At 42.6% G+C, this 16,999-nt stretch overlaps 1 long non-coding RNA gene across 1 annotated transcript in view; it reads left to right on the top strand.

Moving 5' to 3' along the window:
• Positions 1-16,999, top strand: part of LOC116269508 — a 49,582-nt gene that overhangs the window by 20,680 nt on the left and 11,903 nt on the right. The window lies entirely within an intron of this gene.

The raw sequence follows: 16,999 nt of genomic DNA, 5'->3' as shown, positions 1-16,999 counted from the left end.
TCACCATGTGCTTATCTCTGCACAGGATGTTGGTTGACCTGAGTGAAAATGGCACATGAATTGGTGCTATCTGCTGGACCATGGCTGGACCTAGGCTTAGAAGAGACCTCCAGCCTGGCCACAGGAGGCCAGGAGGATGCTGAGGCACACAGATGTGCCTCAATTTATAACAGCAAGATTCTTTTTCTAGTATCATGATCAACCCAATGCCCAGAATCTATTAGGCTTGGTTCCCCTTGAAATATTTTCAAGTAAAAGAGAAGAAAAAAGTATTTCTGCATAGGTGTGTACTGGAAGTTGCTTTCTGTGCCTTTTGTGACTTGAAGTAGCTTTGTTTAGGAGATGTCACCGTTGTAAGCCTCTTAAGCTTGACAAAAAGGCAAATTAGCACCATTTCTCATTGGTTAACATGGGACTCTCCCCATTCCTCTATGAGATAATCTCTTTATTGGGAAAATGGGGACTGAGATGAAACGCAGCACTACATGAGTTGGGAGCTCCTGAGTGTGGGTGAAGATCCTCTTCTGGGCTAGCAGGTGTTTCCAGGGGTTTATGCAAATCCCTCCCTCGTGTGGCCAGAGGGCCAGAGGTGGGGTTCTGCCTGCCAGACCTGGAGGGAAACCTTCACAGTTACCACCAGCAAGAAGGGACGTCTCAGGTGGAATAACTACGAGGAAAGGTGGATGGGTGGAGTTGGTGGAAATTAGGGGGATGGTGAGCAAAATAACTGGAGCAAAGGAAACCAAAGTGAGTAAAGGTAATCAGGAGAAAAATCACTCTGTGAGGCAGACATCCAGAGTGAGTAATTTCTTTCTTTTATTTACTTATTCTTAATTGAAAAATAAAAGTATATATTTAAGGTATACCATATGATCATTTGATTTATGTGTACATTGTGGGAAGGCTGAATCAAGCTAATACATGCATTACCTCACATACATGTCATTTTTTTTGTGTGGTGAGAACACTTAAAATCTACTCTGTTAGCAATTTTCAAGGACACAATACATATTTATTACTATAGTCACGAGGCTGTACGAGAAACCTCTTAAATTTACTTCTCCTAACTGAAATTCTGTATCCTTTAACCAACATCTTCCCAATCCTCCCAAAATAAGTGATTTCTTAAAATAGAAACCATTACTTGTGACTGGCTGCCTTGACCAGCAAGGATGAATGGATGAATGATTGAATTTGTCACTAACATAAGCAATGACAACTAAAGCCACCTCTCAGGTAATGCAGGTGTTGTAAACCTGGGCATGATCAAGTAACACCTGGCTCTCCAGAGCCTCCTGTTCACATCGTCTCTGCCCTACTGTGTGTTTACCCAGAGCTGGAATGCTACAAAGAGGTTAGATTTTTTTTTTTTTTTTTGAGACAGAGTCTCTCTGTGTTGCCCAGGTTGGAGTGCAGTAGAGCGATCTCAGCTCACTGCAACCTCCACCTCCTGGTTCAAGCGATTGTCTTGCCTCAGCCTCCCATAGAAGTTAGGTCTTAAAATCCTCATTTCAAGTTCTGGTTTCAGGTTTCTAGCCACGGCAGCTGGCCAGCTGTGAAAGCAACCCCTTAAACTTTCAGAATCATGCCTCCCCTCATCGACAAAAGTGGAATAATAACGAATGTACTCTTACCTCCCAGAGCTTTATGTGGATTAAATACAATTATGTGTGAGAGAATGTCTTATAAACTCTGTGAAACCCTTCAAGTGCTGAGTATATTAATAATCAGTGGACAAAAGAGGAAACTGTGTAGTTTTAGTAGCAATCTGAGGGCACCAGGGTGATTTAGGGCTCACTTAGCCAACCCAAGTCACAGAAAAAGGTACAGCAAGCAAAGGAAGAGTCATACGTCTGAAATAAGCCTGCGTAGGGCTGGATATAAACTATTATTGACTTTTATCATTTCTTAGTTTCCACATTTATTCCTGAGGCCCCTGAGCCCGTGGGAAGCTGTGTTAGTTTGTGTTCATGCTGGAGAGGGGAGCTAGCTCCCGTCTTTCAGTTATGATCATTATGCTGTGGACTTCTGGCCATCTGGGTGCCGTAGGAATCCTAAAAGTGTTCCTGAGTACACAGCCTCAACAAGGTGGCAATTCCACCAAGAAGCTATGCAAGTGGCATTCATAGTACCTTCAAATCCCAAACACCGCATGTTCTCACTTAAATGGGAGTTGATCAATGAGAACACATGGACACAGGGAGGGGAACATCACACACCTGGGCCTGTCAGGGGGTAGGGAGCTAGGGGAGGGATAGCATTGGGAGAAATCCCTAATGTAGATGATGGGTTGGTGGGTGCAGCAAACCACCATGGCACACATATACCTGTGTAACAAACCTGCACGTTCTGCACATGTATTCCAGAACTTAAAGTATAATTATAAATAAATAAATAAATATTAATAAATTAAAATTATTCCCAGGTGGACTACTTCCTAACTCTGGAAACAATAGCAATTTCTATTACGTGAGTGAGATATACTTGTATTTTACTTATAATATCAAGTAGAATTTTAACCGTGAAGCCTTAGAAAATGATATTAACCCAGTTTAACGTGTCATTCTAAGCACAGCTCCGAAGACCCTTCTCTTAAAGTTGACTTTCTCCTCTGGTGTGTGTGGGAGCAATGGCGCATGAGTGTGATTTTTCTTAACTGGAAGAATTCACCTCCTTCTCTACATTTTAAAATTATTTTTATTTAAGATTTGGATGTATGGGAAGCTTTGACTTCATTCAGAAAATTTTACTGGCTGGGAAATCATATACAATGCACCGCGGTGCAAATCTCTGCAGAGTCTAAACAGGGAGAGGGTGTGTGGTGCCTGTAAACGCCACACAGAAGTCTCCTAATAAGGCCTAGGAGATGAGGCCCAGAAGTAAACAGAAATGCAGCAGCTTCTTCCCCAAACCAGCGAGGCAGGCTGCCAGCTTCCAGTGAGTCTGTAGATCCATTTGACTCTTGGTGTTTGTTTCACAGCTTTCTAGCAGATGACCCAGCAAGGCCACTGAGTATTATAAACCGGTTTTACTCAGTGTTTGTTAAGGACAGATTGTACCAGACACTGGAATGCAGGGATGGCTGCTGCACCTTCCATTCTCATTTGAAAGGATCCCAGGTTCCTAACAAATAAGGCAAACTCAGGATGATGCATGAAAGCGTGAGGAGGGCAGCTCTGTGGTTGTCAGGTGCCCTGGTGTTGGCGGATGCCACTGCCATGATGAGAAGAGGCTGTGCCCACAATCACAAGGTGCCCACTTTTGCTCCACCATGGATCTGGGTTTGGCTGTTGCTCAGGTCATGCATCAGGAGAAACCCTTGCACGGAGACCAGGAGAAACCAATGGCAAGCTGGGCAGAAGGTTAGAGGGAGTGTGTGGGCTCATGCAGCAGGAGTGTCCCAATGGAGACTCTCAGGAAACAGGTGCTGCTGGCTCCGGGGTCAGACCCTTGTCTCTCCTGGCCCAGGACTGGCTCCCTTCTCAGCGGGCTCATGGCCCCCACTCCAGCAGTCTCAACAGGGCTGCCTGGATCTCTGTGATGGACTATCCCTCATTTACAAGAGATAATGATCTTCCATAGCTCTTAAAGAAGGATTTTCTTCTTCAGGAGTCCCAGAAACAATCTCCTTACATGTGTCCCCGTGGTGCAATTTGGACGACTCTGCTCTGCCAGGCCGTTGCAGCAGGAAGGGGATGGTATACATGGGACCCGGTGATGAGCTCACCAGCTGTACCCACCCTCCGGCAGCTTTCCCTGCTAGAAAGCAGTGAGGGCAGGAATTGGAGCCATGTTTTTCAAATCAGCCCCTTTTACCACTTTCCTTTGCCCATTTCTAGCATGCAGCGCGTGCTTTTGATTCCGAGCTGCATCCCACATGGTCCAGCATGAAGCATTCTTTGGACAGAACGCCTGCCCCGAATGTCCTTCCTCTCTGGCCTACTGCGGTGCTCAGGTGTCCACCGTTGCGGGTAGCAGGGTGATAGCAACAGGAGGAATTTGTTGAAAACACAGAAGCCTTTCGGTGTCCTCTTTCGAATGAGTTCCATAGGTTAGCCCTTTCACTTACGAAGACCCAGAACAGGTCTCAAGAGCAGATGGAGGAGGAGGCACTCTCTGCAGTGGGAGCCGTCTGAGGGCTGTCCCTACAGCTGATGCAGGGCTTCCGTCCAGGTGCATTTGATCAGGGCCATGCCGTCGGGATGATGGGAACCAGGGGATCGGACGTCTTGCTTTTGTGCATGAGTGGTAGCAGCACAGCTAAGACACGTGAAACCCACAGTCTCTGAGTATAGAGCCCTTTCAGCTTTACTGCCTTTCAAAGAACCCTGGCTGAAATGACAATGTTAGGACACAGGTAAAATTAAACACTGCACATGCACACAGGCCCCATCTCCTCTCTTTGCTCAGGCCCACCCTGCTGGGGATGCTTTGAGGCCAGGCCAGGTCTCCTGTCCAGCTCCCACATCACCTTGTCCACACCTCTGAGGACACCTCTGAGACTCTCCCTGAACTCAACAGGAAGAAAGACAAGCTGGACTTCCTAATGGGGGGGGGAGGAAACGTTTCTTGTTAGAGATATAGAGGACTGTGTGTCTAAAGAGATTTTTACCATGAATTGGTACTTGTCATTTTTAATTTTTCTATATTAAAATTTAGACCACAAGCGTAAAACCTTCAAATAGTACATTTATTTAGCAACTAATTCTAGCATACATTTTATGCACCTGCCACACACTGGGAGTTGCTCAGGTCTTTACCAGAAACACACTTCTAGTATTCAGACTTGGCAACTAAGAAAGTTAAACGATGAATACCTGTTTGTTAACAAACATCTATTGTGCTCGGCTGAAAAGGTCCATCTTTTTGTTCTAGCTCATGTGAGCAACTAGTCCATAAAAAATAACAATATACAAAAAGTGTCATAGATTTGGCCCCAGCAACTTAATTAATTTAAGTCATTTGGAAGTAGGTGACAAGGCTTTTTTTCTTCATAAACCTTCATTGATCCTCTTAAAATAGGGCTGACGCAAGTGGAAGTAACTCCGATTGATGGCAGATAAAGTGGAGGTTCAGGCCAGGGTTTCTAAAACAATTGAGGTGGTCATCAGCACTCATCCACCCTGATTTAATGATGTTCACACGTATTCACAGTAAACAAATCCAGGAATTGCCTTTTGTTGAGAAATTAATGAATGTGAACCTTTTAAACCATTTTTTCAAGCCTCTTTGGTGTGTGTAACTCTCAACCTCAGGATTTCTTTGTCGAGCTCAGCAGAATATGCAGATCAGAGTCTAGAAAAGACAGCTTAGATATTTGGAAAACCACGCCAGACCAAACCGGAAAGTACAAAACGTTGAGTCTTGACTCCTGGCAAGAGGCGTTCAGCTATGGCAAGGGGGGCCGCCGGTCTCAGCGTCTGGGAATCAGCCCCAGGGTTGTTTATCTAAGTGAAGTAAGGTTGCCCATAAGCTGTGCTCTCTCCCCTAAACTCTCTCTGACTCTGATGTCTGGGTCCTCAGGTCCCAAATCTTGGCAGGGACAGCCTGTGAGCGCTGCAGCTGGGTCCGGTGGGGAAGCAGGGATGTGTGCCTCTTCCACTGGATAAGTCATGCTCCTAGTGTGTCCCCTCCTGCTTTACCACCACCCCAACAATTGTCTCCAAGAATGTTTTCAGCAAAATCAAAGACCTCATATTGTTTTATGTTAGCCATAGGTGACCTTTTTGGGGGGAGCAGGGACAGGATCTCACTCTGTTGCCCAGATTGTAGTGCAGTGGCACGATATTGGCTCACTGCAACCTCCACCTCCTGGGTTCCAGTGATCCTCCCACCTCAGCCTCCCGAGTAGCTGGGACTACAGGCATGTGCCACCACACCCACCACCTTTTTAAAAATGTAACCACACACCATTATGATTATTGACTACACTGACAAAACTTCTTACTATCTGACATGCTGTCAGTTTTTAAAATAAACCCCCATGTACTCACACATCCTGAGATGGAGTTTCGCTCTTGTTGCCCAGGCTGGCGTGATCTCAGCTCATCGCAACCTCCACCTCCCAGGTTCAAGTGATTCTCCTGCCTCAGCCTCCCAAGTAGCCAGGATTGCAGGCGTGCACCACCATGCCTGGTTAATTTTGTATTTTTAGTAGAGACTGGGTTTCTCCATATTGGTCAGGCTGGTCTTGAACTCCTGACCTGAGGTGATCTGCCCGCCTCAGCCTCCCTCCCAAAGTGTTGGGATTACAGGTGTGAGCCACTGCGCCTGGCCTCCATCATGCAGTTTCAACAATTATGAACCCAGGCCAACTTGTCTCATCTAAAATCCCATGTAAGCTCTTTTCCTCTTCCCGGGATTATTATGGAGGAAATCTCAGACCTGAAATTTTTTCATTTGTAAATACTTCAGTCTGTATTTCTACAAAATAGTCCCTTTCTCTTTTAAAATATAACCAAGATACAGCTAAAAAAATAGCAGTAACTAATTCTATTAAGTATGTATTTGAAGAGTGTTCAAATTGTTTGATTGTAAATGTATATATATATGCACGTGTTCATATATATGGTTTGTTTAAATCAGAATCTAGCACATTCCAAACATTACATTTAATTGGATGAGTCTCTTAAATTTCTTTTATATACAGGTTATCTCTCTTTCTCTTTAATTGCAAGTAACCAGATTCCTTATCCTGCAGCATTTTCCATACTCTGAATTGAGTGCTTGCACATATGTGATATCTTCTTCCCCTTCTTGGTCCCATGTGGGTTCCTGTGGATTGGTGAAAAGATTTACATATGTGCTGTTCAATGTACTTGCCACTAGTACGTGTGGCTACTGAACACTTGAAACGTGGCTTCTGTAAAACCTTTCATATTAGTTAATTGAAATTAATGTAAATTTTAAAACATACTCTATTTGGTTGTTGGAAGATTTTCAAGTATGATTGGAGCAACTTTGGCTTACAAATCTAGTTTTTCAGCTGGAAATTTTACAAAATCTAAATACAGACTAAGTATTTCCAATGAGAAATCAGCAATGGAAGATGTACTGCTAATGCAAAATTTACACAAGATTTCAAAGATGTATGAAAAAATGTAAAATATCACATCAATACTTTTTTACACTGATAACATTATGAAATTACATTTTTGATACATTGGGATAAATAAAATGTATGATTCATTTCACCAATTTCTTTTTACCTTTTTAACGTGGTGACTAGAAAATTTAAGATTCCTGTCTTAAATACTGTAAGATAGCTCATGTGATATTTCTACCGAACAGCGCTAATGTAGAGGCTTAATTGGATTCGGATTTTTGGAGGGATAAAGGAGTTCACGGCAATGGGTGCCCCTCACCACGTCACACTGGAGCCACACAATTCCCCTTGTTTGCCTGTGGTATTGTAACGATGAAGCCACCAGGTCGGTGTTTCCATGCTCTCTCTCAGCTCCTCACCAGATGGGTTGGCAGCAGTGATGATGATGACGCTGATTTTGTGTCATTAGAGCTTGCCAAACTGGGATATTCTATCAGGTTAGTGCAAAAGTAATCACAGTGGCCGGGCGCGGTGGCTCAAGCCTGTAATCCCAGCACTTTGGGAGGCCGAGACGGGCGAATCACGAGGTCAGAAGATCGAGACCATCCTGGCTAATGCGGTGAAACCCCGTCTCTACTAAAAAATACAAAAACTAGCAGGGCGAGGTGGCGGGCGCCTGTAGTCCCAGCTACTTGGGAGGCTGAGGCAGGAGAATGGCGTGAACCTGGGAGGCGGAGCTTGGCAGTGATGCCTGGAGATCCGCCACTGCACTCCAGCCTGGTGATAGAGTGAGACTCCGCCTCCCAAAAAAGTAACTGCAGTTTTCGAACCAACCCACAGTCTGATTCTTACCCTTGCACTGCCCAGATTTCATCTACAAAGACCCTTCCTCAACACTCATTTGTTCCCCCTATGCACAGTTGACACAAGTAAAGCGAGATAAATGCTTGTTTAATGCCCTATCTTTACTAGTTTCTTCAGAATAATAATTTTATTCCCTTAAATAGGGGTGAAATTTTTTTTTAAAAACTTTATGTTTCTGTTCTGCCCTTATTCCCAGTATCAGTCTGACCTAATGGTCCAATGTGTTGCCATCGATTGTAGTTATCACTTGTTTGATGCTAAAATTGTCTCCATGTGGCCCCTGGAAATACTTTCTAGTCGGCTTCTTGTTCCTTCTGTCATGACCGGTAGACCAGGAGGCTTTCTCACCTTCTGGAGCAAGAGGCTGGTCCAGGATCACTTTCTTCCCAGAGCTGGAATCAGTGTTTTCTGACTCCAAGGAGCACTGGCACCCTGCAGTGGGAAATGGTATTCAGAGATCACAATCTGAATGCCTAGTGATCCTCACTGCTTCTGGGTGAGATGTTATTTCTGGGCTTTTTCAGTACACAGTGCTAAGAAATACTTTTTTTTTGCAAGAAAAAATGCACCATAAAACATATTGATATGTATAATTCAAATTTATAATTATAGCTTTTTAATTTTTTAAAAAATTTTTTATGTCACTCCTTTTCCTGTGCTAAAATTTTTGGTTTCTGAAGACACAGACCTAATTATTTACTCTATTTAGAAATATATAAACTCTTAAAATAACAATACCAGTATTATCACTAATATTACAATAATGGAAAATAATTTAAAATATCTTTATATTTGTTTTGTCCACAATATATATCCTGTTAGTGTCATTCAGTTATGGTGTTAAAGTTGCAGGACATAGTGCCTTACTTGTGGCTTAGCTAACAGCTTGATACATAACTACAGCCAATTATTTTCTTTTGCTTTTTTTTCTTTCTTTGATTCTTTCTTTCTTTCTTTTTTCTTTTTCTTTTTCTTTTTTCTTTTCTTTTTTTTTTTTTTGAGACATAGTCTTGCTTTTGTCACCCAGGCTGGAGTGCAATGGCATAATCTTGGCTCACTGCAACCTCCGCCTCCTGGGTTCAAGTGATTCTCCTGCCTCAGCCTCCTGAGTAGCTGGAATTACAGGCGCGTGCCACCACACCTGGCTAATTTTTGTATTTTTAGTGGAGACGGGGTTTCGCCATCTTGGCCAGGCTGGTCTTGAACTGCTGACCTTGTGATCCGCCCACTTCGGCCTCCCAAAGTGCTGGGATTACAGGCATGAGCCACCACACCCGGCCTTTCTTTGTTGTTTTAAATAGTTGGGAATTACTTTGTAAATTTTCATTTAATTTTATTTTACATAAAAATATATATAGTCCCACAATCGGATCTATAAAACAAGACATAATCAGGGAAGCCTAACTTTCTTACCCCTCACCCGTTCCTTCTTTCCATTCTAGTATTTTTTAATTTTACATGTTTGGTTTATCTTCCGGTTTCAGCGGGTGGCTTGTCTTGTTTCTGATGTTGGCAGAGAAGTTTCCCATTCATTAAGAGGCAGATTTAAACTGTGGGTTCCTGACATTTTTAAGGCTTACCTCCCAAGCTACAATTCTGTCTTTAACCCAATAGGTTGTCTAAACAAAGTTGGCTTGACTCATCAACCAATGACTTAAGGGCCATTTTAGGCGTTTTATCCCTGTCTTTCTGCTACGTGGCAAGAATTGAGATAAGGAGACTCCAGGCACATGAGTAGCAATGCTTGGTACTCGTGTAGAGCCTCTTGGCTTCAACCCCTTTCAAGCTCTGAACACACGTTAATCACAGCATCCCATTCTTGAAATCCCTGAGAGACAGGTGTGCGAGTTTAGTGGACACATGGGTTGACTTTGCCAGGAACTCACTCTTCATAGTGGAGATCACACCCAGATTCCTGAGTCAGGGGTCCCTCTACTCCTTTTAATAATGAGAGAGCCTCGGGCCGGGCGCGGTGGCTCAAGCCTGTAATCCTAGCACTTTGGGAGGCCGAGACAGGCGGATCACGAGGTCAGGAGATCGAGACCATCCTGGCTAACACAGTGAAACCCTGTCTCTACTAAAAAAAATACAAAAAAAAACTAGCCGGGCGTGGTGGCGGGCGCCTGTAATCCCAGCACTTTGGGAGACCGAGATGGGCGGATCACGAGGTCAGGAGATCGAGACCATCCTGGCTATCACGGTGAAACCCTGTCTCTACTAAAAATACAAAAAACTAGCCAGGCGAGGTGGCAGGCGCCTGCAGTCACAGCTACTCGGGAGGCTGAGGCAGGAGAATGGCGTGAACCCGGGAGGCGGAGCTTGCAGTGAGCTGAGATCCGGCCACTGAACTCCAGCCTGGGCGACAGAGCGAGACTCCATCTCAAAAAAAATAAAAATAAAAAATAAAAAATAAAAAATAATGAGAGAGCCTCTTCAAAAATATCCTGTTATCATGTCAGGAGTTTACAGAACGAAGGCAGCGGCACGAGATAAGTCAACACTGCAGGGCCGCATGGGGACTGACCTGAGAGAAGAGTGAAGAGGTCCTGGGAGCGGCCACACTGCACAGGCAAAGCTGGCAAGAGCCAGCTCCGTGGGGCTCCTACACAGAGGGTTCAACGTGCTTGACCCCCTTTAAGTTTTACAAGACACACAGCACCTTGAGAAGATTTCAGGATCATCCCCCCTTTTTTGATAGATGCAAAACTGAAACTGATGTTTAAAAACCTTCTGTTCAACAACACCCTTTAGAGAGGATTGTTTTCTTTTTCTTTCTTTCTTTCTTTTTTCTTTTTCTTTTTTTTTGAGACATAGTCTTGCTTTTGTCACCCTGGAGGACGGAACCCGGGAGGTAATGATTTTGTGAAATCATTACCAAATTGCCGTGTCACTGTCACTGATGGAGGGACACCATGAGTGTTGCATGTGGATTGAAACACCCAGGGGGACACCTTAGTTAATCATTATGGTCAAGGAGGGATGTGCTCTGATGAACCGAACTGTTCATTTGCTTTGAGTTAATAATTTTATGTTCTAAAATGTGCATTGGCAGATACAGGCTTGGGAAGAATGCAGAGGCCTCTGCCTTCAGCAGTGATTTTCAAACGAGGACATGTTCTCCGTAAATGGTCTTACTTATAAAGGATTTGGGTGTTATGATTTCTTTTCACCAACGATGTGAACAAGTATGTGATGTGGTCATCTCAAACCATCTCAGGACTGAATATCGCCTTTGGGTTTTTGAGCATCTATTTTTATGGATATTTCTAATTAAGTTGGTATGAAACATTACTAATGTCATTGTTGTGGCCCAATGCTGAAAAGACAGAGATATACTTAATGAAAAAAATGCTTCCACTTAGTGAACTCAAAATGACAGGACAGTGCTATGATAACCAGGGAAGAAGTTGTTGGAGAAGCTTGGTTACCCGAGAGCAGAGGGTGGACTGGTCATCACATAGCAACTGTGGGAAAGTCCTGCTGAAACCAGGGCTCCACGCCTCACCCTGTCACACTTGCATCTTGAATGACAGCTCGTTAGGAGCAAAGCCTACTCTGGCGTGTTAAATTAAGCAATGGCATTTTGAATTTTATTGGTTTTAAATCTTGTATTCATGTACAAGTCTACATTAGCTTTTGTTTTGCTGAGCTAATAAGCATAATGTATTTATACCTCACTTAAAGTTTATCCATATTATAATTATAAATACCATATATAATATAGCACATATGTAAAAGTGTGTGCTGTTATATCTATATATCACATTGTATATTTTAATATTAATACTATATTTTGAGCTCTTTAACACTGTGAGTCCATGGGGACTTTTGCTTTCCTTAAAAGGCATGCATGCATGACTTCAGTCTGAGAAATACTGGAAAAGAAAAGTCATTTCTAGCTTTATTTAGTTCAACTGTAGAACTAGATTTTCAGAAACATCTAGTTGTACTGCAGAAAAATTCAAATCTAGTAAGCAGAGCTTTCAACGACATAATTATTCAATTATTTGTCCAAGAAGCATTAAATTGAGATGTATTAATACCATGTGCTAGAAAATCCATCTGAGCCCTTAGATGCCAAGTAACTAATGGTTGAGTTGTCACAGGCTAGAGGGATTTAAGGAGGCCAGGGATACTGTCCCTCCCCAGGGTAAGGAGGCTCAGGAAGCCTTAGTTCCAAAGATAAGCACGTGATTGATAGGTGACCGTGATGGGGGAAGTGCACTCCGATGAAACAGAGCATAGGCAGCACGTAAAGACATCACCTCATGCTGTGGGCAAGCAGGACATATCGTGAAAACTATCATTCATCTTCATCTGTAGCCCCAACCTCACAGAGGAGGCAGCAAAAAGCTGCTTAAGACCTTGAGAAATGATAACATTGAAAATTGGAGACTGAACCAAAATAGAAGTTGCTAAAATGAGATTTAAGTAATAACTGCTCAATCAAAGGGGACTTTAAAATGACTAATGAATATGCAAATGTTAAGTTGTTTCTAGATATCGTGCACATCAAACAAGTCAAGACTCGGAATGAAGTCATGAAAGAATGTCAGTTGTCTGAATTCCAATGAAATGGAGAGAATCCTTTCCTTATTCGGCAGTTAGGGAGGTGGAGAATGTTTAGATCACACAGGACACCTGATGCCATTCACAGTGAGTCCCCTGAATTTAGGGGGTCACTAAATTGAGTGCTCTGTCTAGGTACAGGAAAGCAATATGGCTGTTGTCTCCAATGTCTATAAACACCTGCATTCGAATACTCTTAACACTAGGGCTTTTAATACACAGTCCCCAAATAGATGCAGTCCCATGATAAAAGAGATCTATTTTGTCAATTGGAGAAGCTCCCAATTATTTTCTTGGTTTGGAGATTTAAACTATTATTTGCCTATTAGGGCAGGTAGACGCCCTGCAGAAAAATAATCTGTTTAATTTGCTTAACCCAAGATCTCTCAAACTTGTTAGACCATGGACTTTTGCCATGATTACTTTTAATCTTTTGTTTTGTTTTGTTTTTGAGACAGAGTCTGTCTCTGTCACTCTGGCTGGAAGTGCAGTGGTGTGATCTGAGCTCACTGCAACCTCCACCTCCTGGGTTTAAGAGATTCTCCTGCCTCAGCCTCCTGGCATAGCTGGGATTGCAATCATGTGCTGCCATGCCCAGCTAATTTTTGTATTTTTAGTAGAGACAGGATTTTGCCATGTTGGCCAGGCTGGTCTCAAACTCCTGGCCTCAGCCTCCCAAAGTGCTGGGATTACAGGCATAAGCCAGCATTCCCGGCCTTAATATCATTTTTTGATACCCACAACTTTAGGAAATGGAGATTTTAGGTATCACATGATATCTTAAGAGAAGCACAGATAAAGTACTGCAGGATAGATTTCAACATGGAAGTCGCAGTGGGCTTAGCATACATATCTCACTGAGCTCATATGCTCTTCTTTGGAGCATATTAGCCATATAATGTATTAGTACATTTTTTATGTTAGCTGAAAAGTGATCTCACCATAGGAAAAAAATAAACTTCTTAAATTAGTTTGCTATTCTTTATGTATATATAACTACATGCAAATATACACATTTCAGTTATATATAGTTATGTGTGTGTATCTATATATGTGTGTGTGTGTGCATCCAGAAATAAAGATGTATTTTGATTTCTATTAATGCATACACAATACTACAAAATAAACTTGGAATCGTCTGAAAGATTCAAAATAAACGTATTAGTATCTTAACAGACGTATTCCTCTCTGAAAATGTTGTTGTTTACTGTTTTAAGGGAGCGCACACGTGTTAAGTACATAAAATCACAGACAGAGCAAGATTAGACTAGTCCAACTAAGAATTTTTTGAGGCGCTTAAGTACTTCTTATACAAACTTTTCATTTGAATAACTAAAAATATCTAGTGTTTTGAGGGTGTGGAGAAACCAGAACTTGCGCACACCGGCAGTGACACTATAAATTGGTACAAACTTTTTGTAAGAGGAATCTGGAAACGTCTCCCGATTTTGAAATGCATATAAAACTTTGATCCAGACGCCTCACTTCTGAAGACTTGCCCTGAAAATTAACTTGCACAAGTTCAGATAGATCCATGTATGAGAATGCAAGATCCTTTCTTTTTCTTTCTTTCTTTTTTTTTTTTTTTTTTTTTTGAGATGGAGTCTTGCTCTGTTGCCCAGGCTGGAGTGCAGTGGCTCAATCTGGGTTCACTGCAACCTCTGCCTCCCAGGCTCAAGTAGTTCTCCTGCGTCAGCCTCCAAGTAGCTGGGATTATAGGCTGCACCACAATGCCTGAGTTTTTTTTTTTGTTTTTTTTTTGTTTGTTTGTTTTTTGTTTTGGTAGAGAAGGGGTTTTACCATGTTGACCAAACTCCTGGCCTCAAGCTATCTGCCCATCTTGGACTCCCAAAGTGCTGGGGTTACAGCTGTGAGCCACCGTGTCTGGCCTAGAACCTTTTCTTTTCCACTCTGGCTACACAAAGTCTGAACCTCCTTCCTCTATCTAGAGAAACCCCCCATGTGTAAGTCTTGGTGAGAGCAGAGCCCATAACTTACCATAGACACTGAAGGTGCTGGGCCCCCGTGCTGATGGTTGCCCTCCTGATGTGGTGTATGGGTTAACTGTGTGAAAGTGAGCAAGGCTCAAGTCTATCATGCTGCTGATACATTTCTATACTGGATATGGTTAAACAAAAAGCAAAGGCAGTGAAAATATGTAGGGCAGTGGTTGGAAAACTGTATCTTTTCTAAGAGAAACAGAGGTAGCAGCATCTGGGACCCACTCGTACCAATGGAGAACCCATGCAAACTGCAGCAGCTGAGGGTGGTGGTGGTGGCAAGTTCCCCATTGCTGTTTCTGGGCATGGTTTGGGCAATGGTTCTCAATGCCTAACCTTTTCTTCATCCTATTTTCTAAATCTATACTTTACCTGTTCTGCTAGCTGTGAACTGCCAAAAATCCTCTTAGTCAATTCCTTTCGTGCTCCAATCAACCAGAATCTCAACTTCTACCACTGGGAAGGATGCTTGACTTGACACAGGGTGTCTGTAGAGTGTTGTTAAGGCAAATAAGTGAACACAGCCTAAATGTTTATACCTAATGAGTCTAATTAATAATTTGTTGGGCATCCATGTGACAGAATGCTATTTGGACACTATAAATAATGTGATAAATCTATACATATACTTTGGTATTCACATGGAAACAGCTTTGAAGTATATTAGTGAATAAAAATTCAAATTGCACAGCAATTTGTCTGAGTTTCGATGGAGTAACAGAAAATCAGTACAAAGACTTAAACAAATGAAATTAGCTCTCGTCAACTAACAAGAAGCCTGGACATAGCAAGTCTAGGGCTCATGTCACCAGTGCTCCAGTTCTGGAGTCACAGGACGGCCACCACAGCTTGGGTCTGCATCCAGGCTCACGAGAGAAAGAAGCCCAAGAGCCGGGGAAGCAGTGGTGAAACCTCAGTCTGGGGGCAGAAGATAGATTCCACGGTGCCCACAGACACTGAGAGAAAGAAGCAGGGGAGGAGCTGTGAGAAGTCAAAGTGCAGCACAATGTGTTTGTCCAAACCGCAGATTCTGGGATGAGGCTCCCTGGGTTGGCATCACAGGATACCATGTCCTACCCAGGCAGGTTAGTTTTCCTCTTCGGGGCCTGAGCTCCTCCTATGTCAGATGGGAATAGAGCTGTTGTGAATATTCAATGAGTAACATATGAAGGGCCACCCAAGCTCTGCCATGCACATTTGAAGTGTTCCATGAACAGTAGCTCATATGATTTCGTGCAGGCTTCTTCTGATTCAGAAAGGAAAAAATCTCTAAATCCTAAGACCCACCTTTGTGTCTTCTTGGTGATATACCTGATTGGCGTGCTCTCTCTCTCAGTCTCAGAGAGACTCTCTCTCTCTGTCTGTCTGTCTCTTTCTGTGTGTGAGTGTGTGTATGTGTGTGTGTGAGTGTGTGTATGTGTGTGTGTGAGTGTGTGTATGTGTATGTGTGTGTGTGTTATGAGGCATAAGCTTATGTGATTATGGAGGTCACAATTATGGAGGCCATAATATGACTGTGAGCTGAAGAACCAGGAAAATGGGTAATTTAGTCTGAATGTTAAAACTTGAGAGCCATGGAACCAACAGTGAAACCTCAGTCTGAGGGCAGAAGATGGATTCCACGGCACCCACACACACTGAGGAGAGCCATCTGCTTTCCTGCATTCACCCATCCATCCAAAAGCTAATGTCATCCAGAAACACCCTCACAGCCACATTGGAAATAATGTCTAATCTGGGCGCCCCATGCAGTCTACTCAAGTTGGCACATAAAATTTATAATCATCATAGAGACATTTGCTTTATAGGTTAAGTCCTTCACTAATATTTGAAGATTTTTCAATGAGCCCTTCTTTTATAATTTAAAAATCTTATAGAAATAAAACATTACAAATTTAAACCTGATTCTAATTAACTCTTTTCCTATTTGCCCCAAGAATACTTGCTGGAGGTGCTCGTGATTGCAGTGTTTACCCAGTGATAATAACTTTGCCGCAAAATATCTCACTCTTATTATTACTTTTATATCACTCTGGCATGTCATCTTTGGAAACAAAAGACGTCATTCTATTTGTAGCGTTCTGTTTTTAGTAGTGATCGTTCCATTTAAAAAATGTGGTAATTCTCGATAGCTGAAAATGCCAAATCCTCAGAAACGTGGCGTTCCTACGTGTGATGTTAACGTTGTTCTCCAATAGCTGTTGACCAATGATTCCTTTGGTGAATCCAATTTTTCCAAAATACATGATTCTGATTATTCAGACCATTCTGATGTTAGTTCTGTTTAGAGATAACTCCAAGAACAGTTTTTATATTTTATTTTCACCTTGAAAGTCCGTCTGGTTTTCCTCAGCCTCAAAGAGCTCGTCTATGTTAAGTTAAATGAGCACTGGCAGTGAGCTACACTTTTTTTCCCCCAAATGAAAGGAAGGTTAGAGGATTAGTGGATTTGGTCATTGGCCTCACCCCCATACAGATAGGACTCGCACACTGTGGTAGATTGAAAAAGGTACAGACAACC

The sequence above is a fragment of the Papio anubis genome, chromosome 11 (genome assembly GCF_008728515.1).
Source record: "Papio anubis isolate 15944 chromosome 11, Panubis1.0, whole genome shotgun sequence".
Taxonomy (NCBI): Eukaryota; Metazoa; Chordata; class Mammalia; order Primates; family Cercopithecidae; genus Papio; species Papio anubis.
The sequence above is the reverse complement of the archived record's forward strand: the minus strand, read 5'-3'. Positions and strand labels throughout refer to the sequence as shown.